The sequence below is a fragment of the Toxorhynchites rutilus genome, chromosome 2 (assembly GCF_029784135.1).
Source record: "Toxorhynchites rutilus septentrionalis strain SRP chromosome 2, ASM2978413v1, whole genome shotgun sequence".
In the NCBI taxonomy this organism is placed as follows: Eukaryota; Metazoa; Arthropoda; class Insecta; order Diptera; family Culicidae; genus Toxorhynchites; species Toxorhynchites rutilus.
Window position 1 is genome coordinate 144,512,310 of NC_073745.1, and position 20,688 is coordinate 144,532,997.

The 20,688-nt window shown below is 39.8% G+C and overlaps 1 long non-coding RNA gene across 1 annotated transcript; it reads right to left on the reverse strand.

The window, feature by feature from the left end:
* Positions 1-2,297: 2,297 nt before the first annotated feature.
* On the reverse strand, positions 2,298-5,745 carry LOC129768309 (uncharacterized). The gene is made up of 5 exons (XR_008741656.1): positions 4,430-5,745; positions 3,761-4,368; positions 3,489-3,706; positions 3,175-3,434; positions 2,298-3,112 (listed from the first exon to the last, which is right to left on the reverse strand). It is a non-coding gene; the product is annotated as an uncharacterized LOC129768309 (long non-coding RNA).
* Positions 5,746-20,688: the final 14,943 nt, after the last annotated feature.

Genomic DNA, 20,688 nt, shown 5'->3' on the forward strand with positions numbered 1-20,688 from the left:
TACGACAACGTGAAGCGCAAACGGTCGTGGTTGAAGCCCGCTGAAGCGGCTCAGACGGTGGCCAAGCCCTCATTAACGGCCAGGAAGGTTCTGCTGTGTGTTTGGTGGGATTGTCAAGGAATAATCTATTATGAGCTGCTTCCTTATGGCCAAACGCTCAATTCGGACCTGTACTGCCAACAACTGGACCGCTTGAAGGTAGCACTCATGAAGAAGAGGCCATCTTTGATAAACAGAGGCCGCATTGTCTTCCATCAGGACAACGCCATGCCACACACTTCTTTGGTGACGCGCCAGAAGCTTCGGGAGCTCGGATGGAAGGTTCTTTTGCATCCGCCGTATAGTCCGGACCTTGCACCAAGTGACTACCACCTGTCCATAGCAAACGAGCTAGGTAGTCAGGTAGTCTACAAAAGAATCCTGTGAAAATTGGCTATCCGAGTTTTTTGCCAATAAGGAAGCGAGCTCCTATAACAGGGGTATTATGAAGTTGGCATCTCGTTGGGAACAAGTCATCGAACAAAACGGCGCATATTTGACTTAAAACAGATGATTGTAACTAATTTTATGAACAAATGAAAATTCAAAAAAAAATACCGCAGGAATTTTTTGACAGCCTAATACTTTACTAAATTTTCTAATATTGAATTATATCGAGTTCGAGATTTACTTGAACTCACATTTGTGAGTAATATGAATTTGTCTCACTAATCTCGTACAACTTGTTTTCGTTGTAAGGAAGATAGTTTGACAGATTCGCATAATTTCGTAATTCAATGTGAATGACTTTAGCGGAAACATTTCACAAGATCCAGTTTCGCTTCAGAAAAATTCGCTCATTCTAAAAAAGGCATAAGACGATTACCGGGGATCACTACATCAAGATGTATAGAAGTATCACTAAGGTGAGTCCGTATCTTCAGTAAGTTAGCGAGGGGAGTGGTGAGTAGCGAGGAATGTGATAGGGGATTGTTTAGAAAAAATGCGGAAGGGAGTCACTAATACATATGTTCATATGTTCATATGCGCGAAACTTTTTCAACTATTTCGTTTTGTTCTATTCAGAAAACAAATTAAGCGTGAGGAACTATCAACAACAAATATTTCTTCAATTCTCGGCTAACGATGATCTATTTACAGCGTGAAACGACGACCATGTAATGGAATTTGGTACAGGTGAAAACCAACGCGAGTGCAAGCATTACTAAAGTAGTAATTGGCATCTGGGACATGGTTGAAACTGTCTTGGATTTCATTTGCATTAATTATGTGTTCGAAGTATTTGACCTCCTTCCAGTTGGATCGGCACTTCTTCAGTCGTGAATGGTAACAGTAGTCAACAAAGCAGCATCATCCTCTTCTACTCACAGATACGCGCCGGAAGGGTTTATTACACTGGAGACACACAACAAGTTTGGTGAAAATACCTTCGAACGTTGGGAGGGATTAGTTTGCTTCTAGCGCCGATTGAGTAATCGGCACAGATATGTACCTTCTCGTCAGGTTTCCTAACAAAAACGACAACTGGCTGCGCATCTCGTTTCAGGTTCAGTGCAGTGACCCAATCGGTCTTAAAAATCGTTGGAAAATCGAGTAGTGTGCAGCAATTGTTCAGTTCAGAAAATAAAACAAGCTTGAAGAACGAATAATAATATGCGTCTATTTTTCTCAAATGTTTTTTGTTTATTCACCTAGCGACTCTATCCTTCAAGGCTGTTTGGTTATCGATATACCCTAGATAGCACATACACAAATGAAACCATAGAATGTTTGCTACCCTTTTTCGGTTTTTGTGTGAGCATGCAGAAGGCTTTTTTTCTATGTTTCTCCTTTTTTTTCTAATTTTCGAAGTCTGTCGCGTCGGTAACTTCGAACTCGGGCGGGTGTCGGTCGGATCACTCCTAACATATTGTTGAGTTTATCATAGCCTCCGCCAATTACCAATCAGTTGATTTTTTCCGCCGTCGGGAGAACAGTCACTGGGGGGTTTGTAGCTGCCTGAACTCCATCCATTCTCTTCTCGTTCGGCCACTGAGAGTGCAAGTATACCAGTATACAGTATATTTTTCAATCAGTAAACTAGAATCATCTCTAGGAATAAATAAAATCTTGAATGTCGAAAATGAATATTCAGGTCATTACGATCAATATTTATTCAGATAATTATTCCGATTATCCGCAAAATACTGAAATACATATGTTTATATAAAAAAAGTTTACTTCTATTTAAATACATAATTCTATTAAATATGTACATGTAAATTTACGAAATAGTATGTTCACTCTTATTCATCCAAATAGCAGCTCAATTACTAATCAATGAGCAAAGCAGTGTCGTTACTGCTTGAATTAAAAACGTTTAACGTACTTAAATGAACAATTTTTTCACTAACTCTTTTTTCTGGTCTATAGATTTTTCTCTTCGCTATCATCCTCGCTGAACTTTACATTGATCACCTTATTCCGACCCATCGGTTTTGCGAAATAGCGAAATAATTTTCTAATAAATTCAGCAATATTTCTTCCCGCTCGCATCTCGACCGTATCGGAAAACATTTGCCGGTCCTCAACGTCCTCATCCGGATGTTCATACACATCATCATATTCAATGTTACACAAGAGCATAGCTTATCCTTCTTGGTATCCTTTCTAAACCATCAACATTTGTTCGTATGTGAATCAGTGCAATGAACCTTTTACTCCGGAAGGTTTTACCGTGACCTCGGCCGCTTCTGCTCGAGCGGTGGTAAATCGACGCCAAACTCGAAGCACACAATGCCCAAACACGATACTTTCCATACTTCAAGTTTACTAATAGGTATGTTGGTCGGCAAACCTTTCCAGTAATTACACATGCAGTTGCTATCAGTATCACTTCATTTTGACGCAACTGATACGCTCACAAAAAAATGCGTGAAAATATTGCGTAATTTCAAGAGAATCGCGTAAAAAAGATGCCCCTTCATCGGTTTCCTGTTCGTTACAACCACATTCGCACGCGCACTCACAGAATTTCTCTTCCCAATGAGAAAGTGTATCACTATAACAATCCTTGCTTTGCATGTTCTTGCACGGATGTCCTCTAGAACCTTGTGTTGTGGAACCAAAATATCTGTTGGACAGAGAATTATTATTAGAAATACTGTTCAAGAAATGGTCCCGTTGCTGCGTTACATATGTGTTCGTGCCGCAGGGAGAAACAGAATCCGAACGACCAATTGTAATTGATGTGCAAAAGACGACATCCACCTTCTGTCCCCACAGCTGGAAGGATCTCCGGGGAAAGCACATTATAGTAATCTTCTATAAGAACGTCGTATTATTTTCTTCTAAAATAGCTCATTGACTAATCTACGGAATTATTGTATATCCTCCCAACAGCCACCTCAGCATCCATTCGGAATGAAGTGCATTTTGGGTGTGAGCGGTGGGATCTGTGGACGATTTTTTAATTAACTTTGTGGCATCAGATACAATCAATACCATACCTATAGCAAGGTTTTCTCCAGCTGATATCAGAGTGCTTTGAGTTTTACACTATTCGAAGGTGCACTCGTGGGAGTTATCGTCACTGACGGTGTGATGATTAGATTGGACCCTGATCGGATTGCTCCAATAGGTAACATATGTCGCGGTATAAAAGGTACCTCCCGCATGTAAAAGTAAACGTTGAAGCGGTTTCGCGGTATTGATAGGCGACCCACAACTGAAAGAATAGATGGAATGATGAATGTGAAAACGAAAAGTAAAAAAGTCTTACCTGACTGGATTTGTATTAACTGACTTTATGTTTTTCGAATGAGCTGGGAATGCGACCGCACTGAGTAACCCTTTCGTTAGGGGACTGTTATCGAAGCTCGAGGGTTGTTCATGTTTGTATTTGAAGTCACGATGAAATTTTCTTTCATCATTACGTGTTTAGACTGTTTCAACTTCTTCAATAGTTTCTTCGTTGCAAAGTTCTTCCTGAAGATTCTTCAAACCTTGTTCCCGTTTCAAAATTTCTGCGACTGTCAATTTTTGATACGATACACTGGTCATCCTCATATTTGGACAGTCCTTTAACTGGAGCGGCATTAGCAGCTGCAGCAGCTGCACCATTGAACGAACGATCATTAGCTTTAGCTGGTAGCAACACTATCTGGCGTTTCAGCGTACGATTTGGACTCAGTACAGGGACGCGACACCCGTCTTTCTGGGATGCCACTGGCCACTGAGGGTGGAAGTGCCGGAGTAATAGTCCATCTAAAACATTCCGTTAAAACACGCAGATCACGAGCCGTTACCGGAGATATTGTAGATATGTAGAAGCTCCAAATGTATGCACCACTCGTTGTGGGACCGGTATAAAAACGAATGTGAAGATGCCTGCAGAGCAAACAAATGTAAACATTACAAACATTAACGAAGATGGCCAATAGCTACTTACTTCAACCGGGATTATTTCTCCAATTTCCAGCGAATCTGCTTTTTTATCCGTGCTTGTGTCTTCGTGCGTTGAAAAAGCCCGATTCGTTTTCAATGAAGAGACGTCTGTTATGCAAATGGCCGTATCACATGGCAATTTGGTTATAAAAAACGTATTGTGTTTTGTTTGTAAACAGAACACAGTAGACTTTCAAGATGGCTGCAGAGTGGTTTTAGCAGATTGGCCCACCTAGTAGTAATATTTCTATACATCTTGCACTACATATCGCATTGCGAAGAGCACTTTTCGCCATCGTGTAGTCCGTATAGGAAAAGCATCGACTTGGTAGTGATTCTCTTTTGTTCTATATTTTTAATATTCCTTCTCTTAACTGCAATTGATATCTGATATTGGGATAACTTTACTTCCAGCTGTTTTCATCTTGCTGACGACCGGTAAGTGATTTTAACGGAACAACGGAAACTGCTGTTCGGAAACAAACATTTAATCGTCCCTATTGCGCACTTCGTGAAGAGAGTGTGTTGTGTTGTACGTAGAAGGCATTGCTATTGTGTGTGGTTTGTGGTTGCAACAACGACGACGGTTCAACGACCCGGATAGGAAACAGCACAGCTGCGATTGGAATTTATTGGTGCATCAAACTAACATAACCTAAATTTGAAGACAACCCGTTCATAGAACGAAGGATTTGGAATAGCTGCAGCAGGTTGACTTACAAAATCAAATGTTAGTTTTCATGCCAAGTTTCACACCAATCTTTTCAGCAACATGTCTTCCCCAAGCACAGGAAAACGTCGAATCGATACCGATGTAATCAAGCTGATTGAGAGCAAGTTTGAGGTAAACATCCTCAACGGACTGAACGACTTCCAAGTCAAGTTTTGTGGCCCAGCGGGGACACCATACGAGGGTGGCGTGTGGAAGGTTCGTGTTCACCTGCCAGAACAGTATCCCTTCAAGTCGCCAAGCATCGCCTTCATGAACAAGATCTATCATCCCAACATTGACGAGGGGTCCGGCGCGGTTTGTCTGGATGTAATAAACCAGACCTGGACGGCCCTGTACGATTTGTTCAACATCTTCGAATCGTTTTTGCCCCAGCTGTTGACCTACCCTAACCCGGCCGATCCGCTGAACGGGGCTGCAGCGGCGATGTTCCTCCATAAGCCGGAGGATTATAGAAAAAGGGTTGCGGAATACGTCCGACGGTACGCTACCGAGAAGGCGCTGCGTGACGAGGAACCTGCGCGAAGTTCCACTGAGTCCAGTATGTCCGATTTTAGCGAAGACGAAGTGCAAGGCATGGAATTATAATAATCGATTATAATCAATCAATAAAACAAAATGGTTTGACATTCTTTCATTTTATTATCTATTAGTAAAAAAAAACTGACACTGAACATACCTTGGTAACTACCTTTATTTAACAATGTTAGGTCCTGTATTAAGCCTTTAACGGGTACTGGCAACTATATTGCCACCAACAAAAAATACACTTGGAATAGTTAATTTTTTTTTCAATTGTAAACATGTATTATTCCTCATGTAAGGATTATTTTCTCTGAAGTTGGAGTCGATTCGTTGCCTAGTTTCCACGGCCCGTTAAAGGGTTAAACAGCCTGTCCGGTTTTAATTTATTTTGACTTGACGTCATTACAACATGGCCTGATTCACAACATTTCTCCAATCAACTCGGATCGTGGTTTATTTATAACTAGCTGACCCGACGAACTTCGTCCCGCCCGAAACAGATTTTTTGATTTGAATACTTTCAAACATCTACGTTTTCTTACTAAGTGACCGTTAGTGAGTCCAATCACTGAACTCTTCATTGATTGATTACCCTTTGACCCTTTATAATTTCCTTTTACTAGAAATTGTCTAGTACTTCTACAAAAATTCGTCCTTATAATATAAAATTATTTTCAGACACAATTCTCGTTCAAGATTCTTTAAGCATTTGGAAATAACATGTTTCTCCGTTGCATGAAATACATGTTGATACAGAGAATATTACAAAATAAAGACAGCTCAAATCGGACCATTCCTTCCTCGGGTTTAGGGCACACCAACACATTTGGCCTTCCATTTTTGAAGATATAGGAATGCATTATTACGTCTGAAAATCCTTTTCCACTTTCGAACAAAAATCAATTTCGTTAGCGTCAACATCAAATGGACTAACAACGCATAGCTAATTGTAGAACATATGAGAATTCAATTTTTCGATTTTTCTCTCCGCTATATTGATCTACGGGAAGAGACGAATACAACGAATTATAGATGACTTAAATTGAACCATTCCTTACTCGGGTTTTGCGCTTACCAACAGATTTTGCCTTACATTTTTATTTATATAGAAGATATGGAAATGCGTTATTTCGCCTGAAAATCCATTTCCACTAACGAACAAATATCAATTTCGATAGCACAAACATCGAATGGACTAACAACGCTTATTATGATATATGTGGGAATTCAATTTTCCGAATTTTCCGGTTTTTCTCTCCACTATTATATTATGATCTACGGGAAGAGGCGAATACAACAAAATAAAGAAGGCTAAAATCGGGCCATTACTTCTTCGAGTTTTCCGCTTACCAACAGATTTTGCTTTACATTTTTATTTATATAGATGATACTACATCCCATTGAGAGATAAGATTTTCTTCACAATTTTTCGCCAATAATCCCGATCCATGACTGCAGTTCTCCAACGCCCGGCTGCACCGATTCTTGCCAAGTCCTGCTCCACCTGGTCCAACCACCACGCTCGCTGGGCTCCTCTCCCTCTCGTTCCTACCGGATTCGATGCGAACACCATCTTTACAGGGCTGCTGTCCGGCAATTTTGCAATTTTTCGGGGAAAGCCGTGTTGGTCCATGATTCTCCATAGTTGTCGTCGGTCGATTGATCTGGTCCGTCGTCGAGCACCGGATTGGATCGAACCGGATCGTGGTTATTTCTCTCGAATTCGGTAGTCACCCTTTGCTCACCAGGTCCTGCTCCACTTGGTGTTGCCACCTCCTCCCCTTGACAAAGGCTTTTGTTGGGGGTCGGCTCAACACTGCAGAGATGATGATGTTGAATTAAAGAGGCTTTAAACTTTTCAGTTCATTCGCCTCTAATAACTGCAGAGAAAGACTCGTGGCACTATAACAATTCACTTCTGTTTGTTTCGACTATCGTGTACAGAGTTTGGAATGGGAATGATAATTTTGCGGCAAGTGTACCCGTATTTATATCACTCGTTGGGTAGCGGTTGCTACTGTCAAACTGATGTGATGTGATGCTGCTGATCTCGGCTTGAGGTCAATGTAATTAGCTGGGATAAGGAATCGAGGCGGCCCAAGTCGCCAAGATGACGCAATCCGAGTCCACCGCCGATCCGTAGTCAGAAGCGGCGGAATCTCGCACGCAAACCTGGGTTCCACTGATTGCCCGGTTTGTTTGAAAAATAGGATACGATCATTTAACAATCCTTTAACCGAGCTTTAGCGAGCGTCGGACGGCATACGTTTGGCCAGTTAATTTTTGTTTTGAAATACAATACCGCGCCGCAATATTTCTAGCCTACTACACTTTTTCTGTGTTGTTTGTTCTGTTGCAGTCGTTTTCTGCAGCGATTTATTCCGGGGACCGCAAAGAACACAGACTAGAGGTTGGAAACTCGGAACATGAACTGAATGTCTCTAAACTTTCTTGCGAGTACCCGAATTCGTTCGGAAATATTGAGAGCCCGCAATTTCAAAATCGTAACGCTACAGGAGGTGTGCTGGAAAGGTGGCTATACCATCTACCAGAGCTGCAATAATACACACGAGCTGGGTACAGCTTTCATCGTGATGGGGGAGATGCAGAAACGGGAGATTGGCTAGTGACCGATCAATGGAAGAATGTTCAGACTGAGGATGCGAGGCCACTTCTTTGACATCAGCATTATCAACTGCCACAGCTCCTATGCTCCCATATCATCGACTTCAGAACCTATCATGTCGTTAAATTTAATCAGACTACTACCTGGTGATGGCCAAACTACGTTCTCAATAACATAGGACATCAGCGCTCAACACGTTACCACCGACTACAGGAGGTTGCTGCAACATACTCGAAGCGTCTTGAAACTGTGTTACCGGGGGTAGACGAACTGGATGCTGCTCCCCTCCATGAATGCTTGAAGGCAGCAATTAGCAGCACAGCAGAGACTGTTATCGTGTTTGAAAAACGAGGACAACCAAACGAATGGTTTGAGTGCCTTGCGTTCCTGAACGAGAATGATGCAGCATGCGCAGCCTTGCTGCAACAAGCGACTCGACTTGTATACCTTGCTGAAACACGAAGCAAGGATGATTGGCTTTGGGATGAATGCGTCTATGACTAAGTTGCTAGCAGAAGGGGCTGATTAGCACAGAATATCTCTTGGTAGTAGCGTTGTAATCGACGGTGACATGAACTAATAACTTCTGGACTTAGATACTTCAAAAAAACTTCTTTTGGAGCTAAGCTCCCACTTTATTCACTTGTTAAAATAGAACTGACATCACAATGATTCTCCCTTTATTATTATTCTTTGATATCGAATGAAATACAGTGATAGACATTCGTTTAGCCGCGCTTGAAAATAGAAACACTTACAAAACAACTAGGAATGTTCTTTTTATCGGGATACTTATTTGCTGTAGTGATTGTGTGGATAGTGTATGTAATCCTCCCTATACGTCCAACATATTTCGCCTGCAATGTATAGTCTTTCCCTTTATAAACACCGTGTCAATACGACACAGTCCTGCGCTCATATTTCGCCCACTTTTGGGTTTAGTACAACCCTGCATCATCCAACCCAATCACGCAGTACGAACACTCGTCCTCTTTCGTGTCTGGGAGGCGGTGAAGGTAAGACGTGTGTTCTGTAGCTGAAGTGTAGAGCAATTCCGAAATGGCTGGTCTCATGGTGGCTAAAATCTACACAGTGATAGTATATTTAAGTCACTTTTATAGAAAGGACGTGCGTCACAATCACACACACAAGGGGACATCGGTGGATATAAACATTCAAACGTCGTTTTTTCCCGTGACATACGTTTAGCCGCAGGGCATAAAAATGGAGTTTTCGCATAACCACCAAGCCTTCATCTGTTTTTTTGAATAAATACTTGGGAATGTTCAATTTACAAGATAAATATTAGATGTGCAACGTCAGAAGTTGGTCAGATTAGTGATTTACGTAGAATTTAAAGGAATGGCGAAAGGTATTCTATTGACGGAAGAGGGGCGGAAAATAATAAAGATATTCAGTGAACAAAAGTTTTCTAATCGCTCGATCGTAACAAAAATGAGTCTATCTGAGAAAGTGATACGGAGTTTCTTTAAATAATGCCAGAAATATGGGATATAACGACCAACAAATGGGAACACCAAAGTTACTTTGCGTCTAAGACACGAAGTATAAGACACGAAGCAACCAGGAAACGATGTCCTGCTCATACATTAAGGCAGAATCGGTTGTTCCATTAACGAAGAGGCATATTGCGCGCATCTTGAATGAGTCACCAAACATCATGTGGAAGAAGCCTCAAGGGAAGCCAAAACTGACCGCCACCCATAAGCAGAACCATCTCATTTTTGCCCGGCAATACATGGAATGGAAACTAGAATGGAGAAATGTTGTATTTTCCGGCGAAAAAAGTTCAATTTGGATGATCCGGACTGTTAGGCAAGGTGCAAATTGAGACGCATATAGCGCGAGTAACTTGGCGCGATATAGCGCTTGTTTTTGTGGCTAATGAAAACAGATAGAAGGGCGCAAATTGGCCAGATGACGCGAGATGGTGCGGCGCTCTTGAGACACGACTCGCGCGACGCTGTGGCTGAACCACAGTTTCTCGTGCTGGTCATGCCGGTTGTGGTAGTTGTGTTGGTGAACAATCATATAGCGCCGTGGGTTTGACACTGTATGGCTGTACTGGTCGGGTGATTGTGTTAGTAAATATATATATATATATATATATATATATATATATATATATATATATATATATATATCGCGCAACTCTGTGTTAATCAGTCATTGTATGCGAGTGGCATGTTATTTACACCAAACTGCGACTTAATATGCGCTCCACCACGCTACGTTTGTGGCACGTATGAGTCGTGTTGGTAGTCTCGCGTTCGCTTACGAGCGCTATACGCTTCTCAATTTGCGCCTAGCCTTACAGTTGCTATTGGTACAATTTAAGTCAACGAGTTGGCCGAGTTGGTCTATGCAAACGGATGACATTTTAACAACATTTCCAGTCTCAAGGCAGTAATTCAGGAATGGTGGGCTGTAATCAATATGGCAACACTTTAAAAGCTGTCTGACTCGATGCCAAATCGTGTTTTCAAAGTGATCCGAAATGGAAGTGGACATACTAAATACTAGGTACCGATTGGACTCGAAATTTGCCGCACAAATTTTTTTTTGTTGAAATTTTAGGATGCGGCTAAACGAATGTCCACCCTGATTCCACATATTTGAATTACTTAAAAAACAAAAAGTGAATTGATACTTTTTGACGTAGGACTACGTCTTTCATTTCTATACCGGGGTGTAAAATCAAAGTTTCGAAAACGAAAGCGTTACGCCGGAGACCGAGATTTTGAGCGTTAATAACTCTTAAACAACTGAACGAAATGGTATGATAAACACTTCATTCGATAGATAAAATGTCTACGCGTTATATACTTGTTACTTCTTGATCCAAAAACTTGTTTCAATAGTCTTAAAATTGCGTTCAAAACAGGCTATTAAAATCAACAATCGGTATATAAGCGAGCGCCGCTCGGAAATCCACTCAGTTATATATCATGAAAGCGCGGATGAACGGTGTCACCAAGAACCTGTTTGTGCACCTTAGGCCAGAAGGGCCATCTATCAGGAGGAGAGTGATGCCACAAACGGTTCCCCGGGAAGAGATCGGAGCAGCCGCCACACACACACACATACACGCGCGGAACTCTTCGTTTGCATGCCATTCAGCATCGAGAAAATTCCGGAAAGATTCAATCGTTGCTGAAAAATAGTCTGCCAGTTCCCATGAGAACTGATAAATACATTCATGCGAAAGAGTTCATTTTAATGTTTTCTATCCATGTAACACTGCGACCAAATATTTTTCAATTAAGTGCTATTAACAGGTGGTTATCGAGTTAGCCTTAACCACTGGTGGGCTTCGAGTATCGAGGAAAACCTGGAAAGAACTAATCGTTGCTGAAAAATAATCTGCCAGTTCCCCTGGGAATTGAAAAATACCTTGATGCGAAAGAGTTTATTCTAATGTTTTCTGTCCATAAAACACTGCAACCAAATACATTTGGTTTTGTGATTTTTCAATCAATCGCAATTAACAGGAAAGCTTCTGAAAATTATTCTTTCCCATCAGTAGAAAATTTTCTTATCCAATATTGAATGCGCGCGCTACGGAAAATGTTTCGCATCGCGAAAATTATATAATTTTCAATCGATTATTGCTCAGTCGCCGAAAGAGAGTTCTTCCCCTCTAGTTTGCCTTCCAAATTGCCATCGTAAACCACACCTTCTCCCGATTCAATCACGCACTCCATAACAATTATTTGTATTGAATAAAATAATATTTGTCACCGAACTAACTATCGAATAATTGAATAATCTCAACCCCTATCCTAACGGAAATACACACTTCTGATTGGTCGAAATTGACGACACATGCGGCGGGTCCCTAACAGAGACATCTATGCCAAGCTACCTGAGGGAAATCGGCATTGCAAATACATGAAAGTAAGGGGGGGGGGGAGCTTTTGTTCCCACCGAAATGTGTTCCTTATCAGAGAAATTAAAACCAAGCAGCCTGGGGGAAATCGACATTGCAAATACATGAAAATAGGGGGTAGTGATCCCCGATTTTTGAAATTAATCGTTCATCAGCTAAACGCATACTTTTCAGCAGTTTGTTATTCGATACGATTAATCGCCCTAAATAATCGAATAATCAATTAATCGTCACACTGAAAGGAATAATTAGTTAGACTAATATTTCTCATTTGCTAGAAAGCCATCTAGAATCAAAAATGTGTTCATTCCGCCTGATAATCAATTATTATCTTTTACGCTCCCCTTAACTCGTAAACGAAGCTCAATTCGCGTTGAAGGCATTGAGTTTCCTTGACGAGCTCAGGGGAGCGTCAAAGATAATGACTGAAGTTCAGGATAAAACTGCAGCGGCCGTCCTTTTTTTTCTCTGGGTTTGGATCGATTAATCGACGTAAATTACTCGTTCGCTTCGATCATTGGTTGCGCAGTATTCGTTCGATTAACAATCGATTTCTGTAGGAAGTATTCGATTAATCGATTAATTGAACAATTATCGGGGATCACTAGTAGGGGGAACATTCGTTCCTACCGCAATATGTTCCCTAACAGAGACGTTAAAACCAAATCATTATCAAAGAGTTTAACGATGTAATTCTTCAAACATATCTGAAATCAACAGATACCCTAACGGAATCCTACGTCAACTATGCGGTCGTGTCTCGGACACAACCTTCCTGTGACTTTTTTTGTGCGATCCTTCCAAAGGAGTATTCATTCATTGAATGTTATTTCCCACTCTTTGTTTTGTTATGTTCACTCTCAATCCCGAATGAAGATGGTCGGAGAATGAAAAATGATTCAACGTGCAATCTCACGATTGCTTGCTGCATTCTTTTCGCCATGATCATTTCAAGCAGATACAAGAGTGATTTATAATTGGGTGTGGAGAAATAAGCGAATGAACTTTTCCATACTTGCCCCCCACCACATGTCTATTATACCCGCACCGATAAAAATGTTCTACTTTTCGGCTTGTTTTAATTTCAGTAAAAAATATGAAAAAACACATTTTTACAAAACATTTGGCCAATTATTTTGAAGGCCAGAATATTGAACTGTAAGAAACTGCTTTTAAATTTTCGAAAACATGAGTTTCCAAAGATACAATTGAAGTTTTCCTTAACATGTCCGTCTTACCCCCATCTCCCCTATGTGAGATTAGTACGGATTCTTTCATAATCATTCGGACACGGGAGCTGCAATGACTATTGAAAGGAGTTCGTTTCATTCCTAGTTAAGATGATATTAGATCAAAAAGTAATTGGATTCAGTTCCATGTGGTAGTGTTAGACAAGCGATAGAAGTTTACCTGTATTGTGACAGTTGAATAATTGTAACAGCTATAACAGAAGCTACCTGTCCGAAACATTGGAAGTCGATTATTGAGAACCAATCTTAATAAAGAAACAATGATTATTATTTTCTTCAAGGTCTGATTTCGGGGCATGTTGCGACAACCGTCACCACGTCGTCACCGAGTAATGGTGTGATCGAGTGATCCCTCGACGTAGCGAAATCGGAAGTCTGAATGTCAGTCTTCAGTCTATTGTTTGAGAATTGTAAAGATCACGTTGTGTCTACTTCACGGAGAATAATTCAACAGAGTTATATAATTGAATTCAAGTATTTGTAATTAAATTACATGAAGGTAATTTATGCTGAAATAGGATTAATATTTCTATAAATTTCGCATCCTTTTCTCCGAAAGCAGATAGCACATAGAACTTGCTAAAAATTGAATTGTAGAATAAAATTTATTCGAAATAGAATTTACACTGGAATCTGAGTATTAAATTACCAAAATTTGTTAAACCTAAAACTGATGAAACATAATAAAAAATTACAGCTTTGAAGCTGTTATTTATAATTTAATCGTGTTTCACTTTAGTTAAATTCCCAATATGTGTATAAATTGAATGTGATAACGTTATTTTTGCGTGCTATGTGTGTTTTGTGACGATATACTATTAGAAGATGCATATTTCGAAGCAAATGGAATCGTATTCTCGCTAACGCTACTAATATCCATTGTTCAGTGTACAACTATTATTGATCCTGTTTTGCTTGTGTTCTGCTAGTGTTTTGTTGCTGCTTTATGGTGAATGAAGGAATCCACTAGGTGAAATTATTCCGAATTGAGTAGAGGTTTATTGTGAGTACACCTATAGACACATTTTAAGTTACCGCATTTTCTCTCGGGAGCTTTTCGTGCTATTCGCGTCATCGAAGGTACGGTGTCGTCACCTATGAAAGTTTCGCGTGGGAGTGAAAAATATGTAAACAAACCGTTGCATATTTTCTCTGTAATTAATATACTGATTTCTCGAAAACTTGTACCGTACTTATCTTACAATTAGCGGAAATTGTTGAAAAATAGTTTTTCTTAGCTGATTCGATGCTCCGAACCTAAATTTATTGTCATTTAGTAGTGAAAAAAAGCCGTTGAAGTACACCCTCTGTCAATCTACCTGCGAGAGAGGTAAACCGAATTAATGAAATTTGATATAAAAATATCCGCTTAGTGTTCATAAAATACCTAAAATACAAAGATCTGGCTTCTATTCAATCAGTGCTCTAATATTTTTCAAAATATTTTCCTTAGAACGTGTAAAATATGGACGTCAAAAGTTGCGCAAATTGCCCGGAGAACATGCAAGTCGGACGAAATTTGCTTGAAGCTGACTCCGAACAATCTGCAAAATTCAAAAGCCGTATTGTTTGTGTCGTCCCCGGATGTAAGCAGAGATACCGCCCCGGAATTTCTTTTCATGCTTTCCCTCCGAAAACGGACAAATCGCGGTATCTAGACTGGATCCAACGACTACGGCTAAAGATAGAACCTACAAAAACCTCCCGTATTTGTAGCCTCCATTTCACCGTGTCGAACTTCTACTCTCCAAGTCTCCACATTTTCGCACTTTTAAAAAAGTGTGAAACAGTCCAACTTGGTGCAAAATGTGCAATAATAAAGAAATAAAATAAAACATACTAAATGATACAAAACAGCCATGACGTGTTTGCACTTCCCTTTGCCAGCTTTACAGGAACACGAAAACAACCATTTGGAGAAGGAGATTTTCGTACGAATTTTTATTGTATGGGGTTCCGAGCTTGGAGATGATGACTGGAGGCAGGACGAGAAAATACTGAAGCCTTCATCGTGAACTTCTTCAACACCAACTATTAAAAGATGTCCAGCTTTGAATACTCTTTCGCCTTCGACGACTAAGCGGCTTCCACCCGCAGCGTAATCGAACACATCCGCAAACCCCACAGCCACGTAGCAGGTTTCATTTTCTCCGACTGATGGCTCCTGATAATGCATGAAACAAGGTCACAGAAAAACACTTATAAGTTAAATTCAGCTTAAGCTACGGCAAAGTTTTTTTCACTGCATAAGGAAAACTCATTTTCCAACCGTTTGGAAGATAAATTTTGCACACAATTATTAATTTTCATTTAAATTTAGCATCCTGAAAGTTTGTTTACTTTTTCACAAGTAAAGACAGTGTCCTTTGGATGCGGTAAGAAAACGTTTTCCCCTGCAGTAAATTTATGTGATCTAACTAAATTAGCATCCTAGAGGATAGTTCTTTCCATACATACTCACCATTACGAAAATTTCTGCAAAAAACGTTAAAAACGGTGCGTTTAAAAATCACATTCTTTTTGCAATTCTTTGTTGACATTCGCTTCACGCACACAAGCTGTCAAATTCAGCTTCGTAGCACAAATACGTTCCCAACTCGTCCAGCAAGTAACAATATTTTAGATCACTTTATCAGTCCGATCAATCTTGCTACGAATCTACAGAATCATACTATTTATAGTGATAACAGTGACCATCTTCCTGTTATTTCGTCTCTTTCCTTAGATATTGTGAAGAGTCAACAAGAATTGAGGACGAATATCGTCGATCGCGCCAAACTCGATAATCTGTTTTCCACTTTTTTGAACGATTTTGAAGTAACTGATGACGTCGATGTCACTTTAGATACTCTCATCTCCAATTATAATGACATGTTAACTGAGTGTACCAGAACATTCACTAAAACTGTTAACCTGTCCATGAGCACTGTCCATGGATGACTTACAATCTTTGGAAGTTGATACAGATTAAAAACAACTATCTCAAAAAAGCGAAACTCAAACCCAATGATGTTGGTATAAGGGAAATGTTAGTTTATGTATCAAAAAAAGTCAAAACTTTGAAGACAAAATGTAAAAAAGAACATTATGAAAATATACTCAATAGCTCTAGTCATTCGAATGTGTGGAAAAAGTTGAATGAAATCTTTGGTCGCACTAAACCTAGGGAGCAAAAAAATAAATTGAGAACTGATGGAAAAATGTTAGATTCAAACTTTGATGTTGCCGAAGAGTTCAATTGTCATTTTACTAGCATTGGTAGTAATTTGGCAAGTAAATTATCTATTAATACTTACGATTATTTAAAATCTGTCAAAAGTATGAGTAGCTCCATCTTTCAGAGGCCCGCTAGCGTTAACGAAGTAAACATCTTGATAAGTCAGTTGGACTCTAAGAAAAGTAAAGGTTACGATAATTTCCCAGCAGATTTAATCAAAGACTTAATCTAACATAAGTCGGTTTTCTGAAATTATATCTGAAATTTTCAATAAAATAATCATTACTGGAAATTATCCAAATGCTTTAAAAGTCGCCAAAGTTTCGCCAGTGTTCAAATCCGGGGACACCTGTGATCCTTCGAATTACCGACCTATTTCTACATTATCGGTCGTCAATAAAATTTTGGAAAAACTTTTAACAAGTCGGCTTGTGAATGTTTTGTCTGCCAACAATGCTTTGTACAAATATCAGTACGGTTTCCGGGAAGGCTGTGGTAGAATGACCGCTATCACTGAGCTTGTTGATGAATTGATAAGGGAAATTGATCATAAAAAGATCGTAGGGGGCTTATTCATCGATCTTAAAAAAGCTTTCGACACCCTGAACCATGAAGTTCTTCTGAAAAAACTGTATCAATACGGGATTAGAGGAGTTGCCAATGATCTGTTAAAAAGCTATCTATGTGATCGAAAACAATTCGTTATAATCAACGGTGTTCGCAGTAGCTTGCGCCCAATTGACATAGGAATTCACAAGGGAAGTAACATAGGTCCTTTGCTTTTCTTAATCTATATCAATGACCTAGGAAACCTAAAGCTTCATGGTACACCAAGACTATTTGCGGATGATTCGGCTTTATTCTATCCTCGCCATAATACTCAATCCATAGTAGCAGACATGGAAGCAGATTTAGCGTTACTAATTGAATACTTCAACGGTAATTATCTTACTATCAATCTTACCAAAACAAAGTATATGGTTTTTCATTCGCCACGCAAAAAAATCTTCCAACATCCTGATCCGTCTGTCTGTAGCTTAACAATTGAAAAAGTCGCATCATTCAAATACTTAGGGCTACATCTAGACTCACGTCTCTCTTGGGACACCTACATAAACCACGTATCGAGTAAAGTTTCAACTTTATGTGGTCTCATGAAAAGAGTACGAGGTTTCGTTCCCAAAGATGCGTTGTTGCGATTTTATTACGCATGTATTCATTCCATTCTTCAATATCTAATAATTGTCGGGATCATGCTGCTAAGTCTAAACTTAAAAAAATACAAACATTGCAGAATAGATGTGTAAAAATAATCTTTAATCTACATTTCTTACATCCGACAGATGCCCTCTATACTAGTATACAACACAGAATCATTCCAATTTTAGGCTCGTGTGATTCACAAACAATCATGTTTGTACATAATACCTTACACAATAGCAAATTTCACCACAACATAAATTTTTCGACTCGAGTTAACCATCACAATACTAGAAATGCCAATGAACTAATGAGAAGCAGAGCATGCACGAACTTGGGTCTTACACGTATTTTAAACTACGGTCCATCAAAGTTTAATACACTTCCTAACGACTTGAAGTCCATAACTAACAGCAATATTTTTAAAAGTAAGCTTAAACAATATATAAACAGGAACGTAGGCGAATATTTCCTTTAAGTGTGCCAATCATCCAACCATGAAGTTCTATTTTTTTTTCTCCTATGTTTTAGTTATTGTCAAACGTTATCATTGTTAAATTTTGTTTTGTATTTTTTCGTGAATCCCTTCAAAGGAACTATGTTCCACTGGGATTTTACTGTTTCTTTGTCTGTAATTATACTCTCCGCGTTTTTTTTTATTTTTTTATAAATGATAGTAAGTGTCCACTACCAGTGGACTTTGCTGAGCCCATTGGTGTGGGGGTCAGTGGAGGGTAAAAAAAATTTAAAAAAAAGTAACAGCTATCGAAATTTCGGTGTTTGCTTTTACCGCAACAGGGCAACTCAACGAAACACGAAGAACCGTTAGCAACAACTTTGAATAAATTGAAAAAAATATCACCAGTGATTTTGAAGAAAAAAATATAGGAGGTTGTGTCCAAGACACGACCACTTTGTTGACGTAGAACTTCGCTGTTATTAACTTCGTTATTTTGTTCAAGTCGCTTGTTAATATATTCGGATAATATTTTACACACACATACACACGCACACTTATCTCCGCTTTGCGCTCTTCTCAACAGAAGCCCTTTCTATTAATATTTCTGGTTTCGATTAGCTTAGCTGCCATCCTTGGTTGAGATAGTTTTGCTAATATCATAGCAGTGCCAGAGACATCAGCGAGTGAGTAATTTGGTCGCGTCCACAGCTCAATCCGAAACGAAGACATGTGATGACGCAGAACAAGGAAGAACAAGCGATGTTCATTGCTTCGTATCTAGAACGATACTGAGTTTTCCTCAGCGTGATCCAATACTTATGCTCCGGGCAAATATTCACCTTCATTCTTCTTCTTTTTCTTTTCTTTGTTCACGGTGACTTTAAATCATTCCTCTTCGTTGATCGCCGATAAGTTGCTCGTTATTGACGGCATGAGTATGGAAGCTCACAAATGAACAGAACAAATGTATGGGATATAGTAAAGCTTCTAGTTTTAATCAATTTAGACCGTATAAAAACAAATCTTAGGGACTCTCCGATTCGTTTGGTATATAAATTGTCTAAATCCGTTTGCGGCAAAAATAGTTAATCACGTTAACTCTATTTCATAAAAACATGACCTGTTTTCTGATTAGACACCCTTAATGAAAGACGTAGTTCTACGTCAAAAAAATCGTTTGAGCATTCCTCCCCATTGCTTTACTCATCATCGCATAAACTGGTATCACACACCGTGCGTTAGTTCAATAAATCGTCTGTTTATTGATTTTTTTTACGTGACTACATAAAAACTACGAGCCGCCGTTTCGTCCCACAAGTTGGTGTCGCTGCCAGGCGTCATTAAAAATGCTTTTTTCTTCGGCGTGGGATTTTTCGTACTTTCGTACCTCTCCACCCGCTTTGCGTTTTGCCACTCCGACTACGGCTACGGGTACTTATTCTTATCTTGCCCACTGTCAAACCGCGGCGAACCGTGGGGTTAGCTCAATTGAGATATGTTGAGCCTGTTCCTCTGATTGCCAACGCCGCCACCTCCATCGGCTTGAGCTTTGTATTGTGTTTTAAAAAATTGCAAATTGTTGTTTGTGTCTTCCTCCCCGTTCAGGCGAATAAAACAACGTGCGAAGGCGCGAAAAATGTCGCGTCGCATGTCGCAATTTCACACCGAGATGTTCATTTTCGTTCTTGGGACTTTGGAGCTCGAACTCGTTGACTAGTTTACCCAGTTTCCGCCCATTGGTGACCGGTTATGCAGATGGACCTACTCGTAACGAACGATGAGCTCGGGATCGATCATTAGCGAGAACAAAATACCTACGCTTTTTTCTTGAGCAAATTGTTATTTTCGTTCCATTTTGAGGGAATAATATTCACCGAAAATGTCTTTGCCGAGTGGAGGGGAGAGAAAATAAAAATAACACTCATAAACACTTGAGGCAAAACATGCAATCGGAATAACTGTTTTCTTAAGGTCTTATGGAAATTGTTGCTTCTTCGAGTCGGAAGGATTGAACTAATCGGCTTATATCGAGCATTTGTGATAAAGCTGTTGTAATCCTTTTTTCCTGGGAACAAATGTGGGACTGAAGTTGGGGACTCGGGAAATCGGAGCCAGACTTGTTGGAATAACTCTTTCGTTGTGGAATTGTCGCGAGTGCGATGGAAAATTGCGTGACGATAATAACAAGGCTCGCATCTACACACACGGAACGGAAATAACAGGCGGAAGGCTTAGCTTGCTGGATTAATGTGACTTCAGCAGGAACGCCTCCCTTTCATTGAGCCGTTTAGTGGGAAGAATTGCTTAAGGAAACCGGAAGACGAATGTTGTGTGCACGAAACAGG